The sequence below is a fragment of the Oncorhynchus nerka genome, linkage group LG14 (assembly GCF_034236695.1).
Source record: "Oncorhynchus nerka isolate Pitt River linkage group LG14, Oner_Uvic_2.0, whole genome shotgun sequence".
NCBI lineage: Eukaryota > Metazoa > Chordata > Actinopteri > Salmoniformes > Salmonidae > Oncorhynchus > Oncorhynchus nerka.
This window is the reverse complement of record NC_088409.1, coordinates 8,670,474-8,678,310: the sequence shown is the minus strand read 5'-3', so window position 1 is coordinate 8,678,310 and position 7,837 is coordinate 8,670,474. Positions and strand designations below refer to the sequence as shown.

The 7,837-nt window shown below is 44.1% G+C and overlaps 1 pseudogene; it reads right to left on the bottom strand.

Moving 5' to 3' along the window:
• Positions 1–603: 603 nt before the first annotated feature.
• On the bottom strand, positions 604–6,660 carry LOC135574975 (acidic amino acid decarboxylase GADL1-like; annotated as a pseudogene).
• Between the last annotated feature and the right edge of the window lie 1,177 nt (positions 6,661–7,837).

The following is a 7,837-nucleotide window of genomic DNA, read 5'->3' as shown; positions in this document are numbered from 1 at the left end:
AGCTGACTTTAACCCTAACCTAATGGTAGCTGACTTTAATAACCTAATGTTAGCTAATTTAACCCTTGATGTTAGCTAACTTTAACCCTAACCTAATGTTAGCTAACTTTAACCCTAAAATGGTAGCTGACTTTAACCAACCTAATGGTACATAACTGGGTTAAGTTTGAGGTCAGTTGGTTGATAGACCTGGTTGACAGGGTTTTACATTTGGGGTCTGGCTGACCGGGCTGGTTCAAGGGATCTCAGATGTCAGGGGCTGGGAGGTTTGCGGGACAGTTACAGGGCCTAGGACGGTTAAGAGGCTTGGAGGGTATTGGGGATGGGCTACTGTCGCTATCTTGATGATTAACAGCCTGGGTTGGATAGGATAGCGCTGGGGGAAGGGTTTAGGATTGGCTCAGTCTTGACACTATCAGTCTTGACACTATCGTATGGCGAAGAAGATACTCTGGGCTGGAGAGTTAGAAGGTTAAGGTTTAGGACAGGTTTGGGATGAAGTTCATTGGTGTCTTTTAAAGAGTCCGGGTTTTGAAAGTCAGGGTTTGGCTGAGGTCTGGGGGTTAGATTTTAAATCAGGGTTGAGCTGGGTCCTTACCGGTCTTATCGGATGGCATCCCGACAGCGCTGCAGTATCTGGGGATGTGCCTCGCCTCCTTCCCTCAGCTCTAGGTCTAATAGGTCCTTCAGCTGCTCAGGAAGCGCCACTCGCACACCTGTTACATGGGGAGAAGGAAATAGACTTTTACCGTGCTCCGAGCAACGCAAATCAGAGCACAGGATGCTGAGTATGAGTCCATATCAAAGTTGGCAAAAGAGCACGGGATGCTGGGAGTATGAGTCCATATCAAAGTTGGCAAAAGAGCACGGGATGCTGGGAGTATGAGTCCATATCAATGTTGGCAAAAACGGAGCACGGAAAGAATGCGTACTCCGTTTGTACATATTTTAACCAACAAGCTGCAAAGTATGCACAGAAATATGATGCAAGTGTTAAAAATGATGCAACATTTCTTGAAATTTGGCGGAAGCTGAAGACAGAGAAAGTACACTCCGACTTCGGAAAAATGTTGCCTTTAAAATAAAGTAACTACAATATTTTATTTATTTATCTTGATACGTTAATAAATACATGCTGTGTTCATTTTTGCTGTGTTTACCTACCTACAATACCCACTGAGTGTGTGTAAATCGCAAGCCCATAGTAAGTCAATAGGGCTGCTGTCTTGCTACTACTGTTAACTAGCCACAGATAATTGTTAGCTATAGCTACCCACAAAGACTTGACATCTGAAATGTTTTGCTTTGTGTATATCCTATTGGTCTCTAATTGTTGCCATTGTCCTGGTTGGAAGAAGGGTCAGTGAATGGGGAGGTGCAGCGTGAGGAAATACAGTAGGGGAGGTGCAGCGTGGGTAATACAGTAGGGGAGGTGCAGCGTGAGGTAATACAGTAGGGGGGAGGAGCAGCGTGAGGTAATACAGTAGGGGGAGGAGCAGCGTGAGGTAATACAGTAGGGGGAGGAGCAGCGTGAGGTAATACAGTAGGGGGAGGAGCAGCGTGAGGTAATATAGTAGGGGGAGGAGCAGCGTGAGGTAATACAGTAGGGGAGGAGCAGCGTGAGGTAATACAGTAGGGGAGGTGCAGCGTGAGGTAATACAGTAGAGGGGAATGCATCTCAAATGTAATACTCTATGTGTTCTCCACACTCTCATCCTCACAAGAACGTACTCAAGAGAACGTGGTCTTAAAATGCACTCAGAGCGTGAGCGTATGGAGCGCGGTAGGTAGTATGCATATTGATAAACACCCTTCAAGCTATATAGTGAAAATGGTGCCATTTCAGACTGTTCCCTCCACTAGATGTTTGTTTACCTTATCCTTGACGTCAGACAAACTACCTGTGCCTATTCACCATTCATAAAGAACATGTACTGTATATCAATCAAATTGAATCAAATTTGACAGTAGCTATTACAGTGAAAACATACCATGCTATTGTTTGAGGAGATTGCATAGTTATGAACTTGAAAATGTATATATTGACCAATTAGGCACATTTGGGAAGACTTGATACAACATTTTGAACAGATTTGCAATGGTTCAATGGATCAGTCTAAAACTTTGCACATACACTGCTGTCATCTAGTGGACAAAATATTAATTGCTCCTAGAGTCTGGCTAGGTCAGATAATGGCCTTTCTCTTGCTATTCAAAGATGATGGGGGGGAGGGAAAAACATATATTTAAAACAATTATTTCTATTATCTTTTACCAAATCTAATGTTATATTCTCCTATATTAATTTCATATTTCCACAAACCTCAAAGTGTTTCCTTTCAAATGGGACCAAGAATATGCATTTCCTTGCTTCAAGGCCTGAGCTACAGGCAGTTAGATTTGGGTATGTCATTTTAGGAGAAAAATTGGGTTTTAGGTCCGATCCTTTAACCAACAATGCAGCTTTAAGAAAAATAAGAGTTAAGAAAATATTTACTAAGTAAACTAAAGTAAAAAATGTTTTTAAAATAAAGTAACACAATAAAATAGCATTAGCGAGGCTATGTACAGATAACGGTACAGAGCCAATGTGCAGGTTTGTAAATGAGATACTATGTACATGTAGGTAGGGGTGTGTGATTATGGATCGATAATAAACAGGGTAGCAGTCAATGTAAAAAAATAAAAGGGGAGGGGTCAATGCAAATAGTGGGGGGAGGGGTCAATGCAAATAGTGGGGGAGGGGCCAATGCAAATAGTGGGGGGTCCATGTCCTCAATGCAAATAGTGGGGGGGGGCAATGCAAATAGTGGGGTCACTTCACAACACATCTCATTTTCCTGCAAATAGTGGGGGGTCAATGAAAATAGTGGGGGAAGGGGTCGATGCAAATAGTGGGGGGGTCGAAAAATAGTGGGGGGGGGGGGGGTCAATGCAAATAGTGGAGGGGAGGGGTCAATGCAAATAGTGGAGGGGAGGGGTCAATGCAAATAGTGGAGGGGAGGGTCAATGCAAATAGTGGAGGAGGGGTCAATGCAAATAGTCCGGGGAGCCATTTACCTGATACATTCTTATACAGGTCCATGTCCTATTGTTTGAACAATAAACTGCAGCATTCTGGTCACTTCACAACACATCTCATTTTCCTTTATGCATCCTGGGACTGGAAAGTGCAAAGTGTGAGAAAAAAATAGTTAAAAGAGATGTTTACCTTCTCCTTGACGTCAGTAGCCTTCCAGACGGCCTCCTCCATGATGATGGGCATGGCGTCTCTGAGGAAGCTCTCTGCTTCCCGGATGTCCAGCGTGGGGCCGTTCAAGTCACCCCGTCCACAAGCACTGGGGCCGCTTCCCCTTGGGCTCCACGGGGCTCGCTGAGGCCTTACTAGAGGTATCTGGGAGTAGGAGATAACAGACAGTAATGTCAATACTAGAGATATCTGGGGGTAGGAGATAACAGACAGTAATGTCAATACTAGAGGTATCTGGGAGTAGGAGATAACAGACAGTAATGTCAATACTAGAGATATCTGGGGTAGGAGATAACAGACAGTAATGTCAATACTAGAGATATCTGTGGGTAGGAGATAACAGACAGTAATGTCAATACTAGAGATATCTGGGAGTAGGAGATAACAGACAGTAATGTCAATACTAGAGGTATCTGGGGGTAGGAGATAACAGACAGTAATGTCAATACTAGAGGTATCTGGTGGTAGGAGATAACAGACAGCAATGTCAATACTAGAGGTATCTGGGGGTAGGAGATAACAGACAGTAATGTCAATACTAGAGATATCTGGTGGTAGGAGATAACAGACAGTAATGTCAATACTAGAGATATCTGGGGGTAGGAGATAACAGACAGTAATGTTAATACTAGAGATATCTGGGGGTAGGAGATAACAGACAGTAATGTCAATACTAGAGGTATCTGGGGGTAGGAGATAACAGACAGTAATGTCAATACTAGATGTATCTGGGAGTAGGAGATAGCAGACAGTAATGTCAGTACTAGAGGTATCTGGGGGTAGGAGATAACAGACAGTAATGTCAATACTAGAGGTCTCTGGGGGTAGGAGATAACAGACAGTAATGTCAATACTAGAGGTATTGATAGAGGGTCAGATGGAGATAACAGGTCAGTTCACGGTTCTGGTGGTCTCTCCTGCTGGGGTCTTACTAGGGGTCTCTGGTGGGCTCTCTTGCTGGGGTCTTACTATGGGTCTCTAGTGGTTCAACAAATTATTTTTAAAATTTTATTTAACCTTTATTTAACAGAGAGTGGTGTCAATACTTTTGTCAGCACAACAGCACTTCTTGGACGACACACTTGATCAGGTACATCCAGTCCAATCACAGCCAGACTACAGCTGACTAGGGATCTCTGGGTCAGAGAAACACTGCTACTGTAGATGGTCCTCTAGTACAGCTGACTAGGGGTCTCTGGGTCAGAGAAACACTGCTACTGTAGATGGCCCTCTAGTACAGCTGACTAGGGGTCTCTGGGTCAGAGAAACATTGCTACTGTAGATGGCCCTCTAATACAGCTGACTAGGGGTCTCTGGGTCAGACACTGCTACTGTAGATGGCCCTCTAATACAGCTGACTAGGGGTCTCTGGGTCAAACACTGCTACTGTAGATGGCCCTCTAATACAGCTGACTAGGGGTCTCTGGGTCAGAGAAACATTGCTACTGTAGATGGCCCTCTAGTACAGCTGACTAGGGGTCTCTGGGTCAGAGAAACATTGCTACTGTAGATGGCCCTCTAGTACAGCTGACTAGGGGTCTCTGGGTCAGAGAAACACTGCTACTGTAGATGGCCCTCTAATACAGCTGACTAGGGGTCTCTGGGTCAGAGAAACACTGCTACTGTAGATGGCCCTCTAATACAGCTGACTAGGGGTCTCTGGGTCAGAGAAACACTGCTACTGTAGATGGCCCTCTAGTACAGCTGACTAGGGGTCTCTGGGTCAGAGAAACATTGCTACTGTAGATGGCCCTCTAGTACAGCTGACTAGGGGTCTCTGGGTCAGAGAAACACTGCTACTGTAGATGGTCCTCTAGTACAGCTGACTAGGGGTCTCTGGGTCAGAGAAACCTTGCTACTGTAGATGGCCCTCTAATACAGCTGACTAGGGGTCTCTGGGTCAGAGAAACCTTGCTACTGTAGATGGCCCTCTAGGACAGCTTTAACACTGCTACTGTAGATATATCCCAAAAGGCATCCTATTCTTGTGCACTACTTTTGAGCACGGGCCCTGGTCATAAGTACACTACGTAGGGAATATGGAGGCCATTTAGGACTGTAACTCGAGCCTTATTTCAGCTGTGATGCATTCTGTAAGCTCACCCTTATTTATTGACGTCTCCGGTTGGCTAAGGGTGTTTCAAGAATGTGCACCGCTCATTCCTGACCGACCACTGACTGGGGCTGCAACTCAAATGGCCCTGGTCTAAAGTAGTGCACTATATGGTGAATACGGTGCCAATCAGGCCACACACGGACAATAATGACAGACATGATATAACTGTCATCCACTTTATACTCTTTGTAGCCTATAGCCTAGCATACGCTGTCCAATAACCTGCAACACGGAACGCTGCATGCATGAAACACGCTGCTACTGCACTACTTGCGCACCTTGCAGCGCCTGGCCACAGTTGGTTCACGCTACCGCCAAAGGACAGACAGTCTTACTGTGCGTTCTGTCACCGACCGGCTCTTTCTTTCCCCATCATAACAAGTTAGGCTACTGATAAAAAATAACGTTGTTTTTTTAAACAATTAAGTGTTAATTGTATCTACTTATTACGCAAAGGTGTATTCTATTCAATACCTCCGCAGAGAGACACCTTGCCAGGGCGACTTTCCCCGCTGCCCATCTTCGGGAGAACTGTGCGCTGAGCAGCGAGTGAACAGGTAACGCCTGACCCGATCAGATAGAGTGAACTGTAACGCCTGACCCAATCAGATAGAGTGAACAGGTAACGCCTGACCCGACCAGATAGAGGGCGCTGGGTGGCATTATAGAACACTGACGTAAATCCATTCTAAAGGCATTGTGACAACTTCTATTCTCCAGGCAAAACGCACTAAAATGTGCCCGTATTTTTATTTTTTATTTTGAGAGAACAGTAAACATTTCAATTCAGGATATAGCTAATGATAATCAATATATATATATATTTGCAAATAACATGAAATGCTCCTGCATTTGCCTCACAAACATGTAATAACGAAGGAATAAGAGAAATAGCAGAGTCCAACATACCGTTCATATGTCTTTCATTCATCGGCGCCATTGTTCATTTATGGTTTAATTGATTGGTCTCAAACAGCTCTGTTCTTCCAGCTAAAAATGTTAAAATAATGTTTGGAGATAAACTAGAATGTCTCCTTTATAGACCAAGAATGTCTTTAACATGGTGACGTCGCGCCCCGTGGGCAAGGTTGGGCCATCCTTGTTACTGGCGGGTTGCCTGGGCGTCATGGAAGAACACTGGCTGATTACAGTAAAAAGTCTAGAAGAATCAAGTTGACCAATTATTTTCTCTCTCCACTGTTGCCGCGAGGCCACGGTTTCACTGCGTCAGAGCGTTGTGTCGTTTTGAAATGGAGAGCGGAGCAAGTGGAGATCTCTGATGACTGGGGAGGGAGGGAGGATACGTGTTCTCTTGTTGACATTCATACCTATATGTTACACTTTAGAAGAGTTGAAACATTTATGCTATTTTATTAGGGCAATATATTTCCTATGTGGAATATTTCCAATTTAGAATTTGAGAATTCTGTATTTTTCCCAAAGACATAAACACAAATAGAGAAGTGACTCATCATCTTGCATATAGCAAGTGTTGGCATCTTTTGCTGTTTTGTATTTCTCCATGAGTAAGACGTTTGACATCAACTTTCTAGGTATCATAGCGTATTTTGTAGGTTGGACTGCCATTAGTAATTTTCGTTAGCTTTTTTTCGTTCTCTTGTTGTGGAAAAAAACATTTTCCGTGACTGGATACAGTTAGCTATGATGCAATAACAATAATAGGTATTATTATATTTAATTTGTAGAGCCCATTTCCCACGCTCATTGCGCATCTGTAGACATCAATAAAGGTCAGTGGCATTTAACCCCGAGCTAAGTAAACTGATACTAGATCTGTTCATAAGTGCAACTAGGAGGACCTCTAGTGGCTGATTAAAAAAAGTACTACAGACTCATTGAAAATGGCTTCCTGTGTACCTGTATGATTGTAACCAGGGGCAGTCTGGGATCAGAAATCCACCTTGGCGTTTCTAAAACCCCTGGCCCATTGTGTTTCTTCCAGGGCCCCCAGTATTAGCCAGACAACATTTTGAGCAGCGATTGGTGTAAACATTTCAAAACGACCCAAACAAAAACGCACTGACGCAGTGAAACCGTGGCAACAGTGCAGAGAGAAAATAATTGGTCAACTTGATTCTTCTAGACTGTTTACTGTAATCAGCCAGTGTTCTTCCATGACGCCCAGGCAACCCGCCAGGAACAAGGATGGCCCAACCTTGCCCACGGGGCGCGACGTCACCATGTTAAAGACATTCTTGGCCTATAAAGGAGACGATCTAGTTCATCTCCAAACATTATAGTTTTGGTTTTTTTAGCTGGAAGAACAGAGCTGTTTGAGACCAATCAATTAAACCATAAATCTCAACGTACATCAACAACACAGCTCAGGCACTAGGAAGCTCTCTCATCACATCAACAACACAGCTCAGGCACTAGGAAGCTCTCTCATCACATCAACAACACAGCTCAGGCACTAGGAAGCTCTCTCATCACATCAACAACACAGCTCA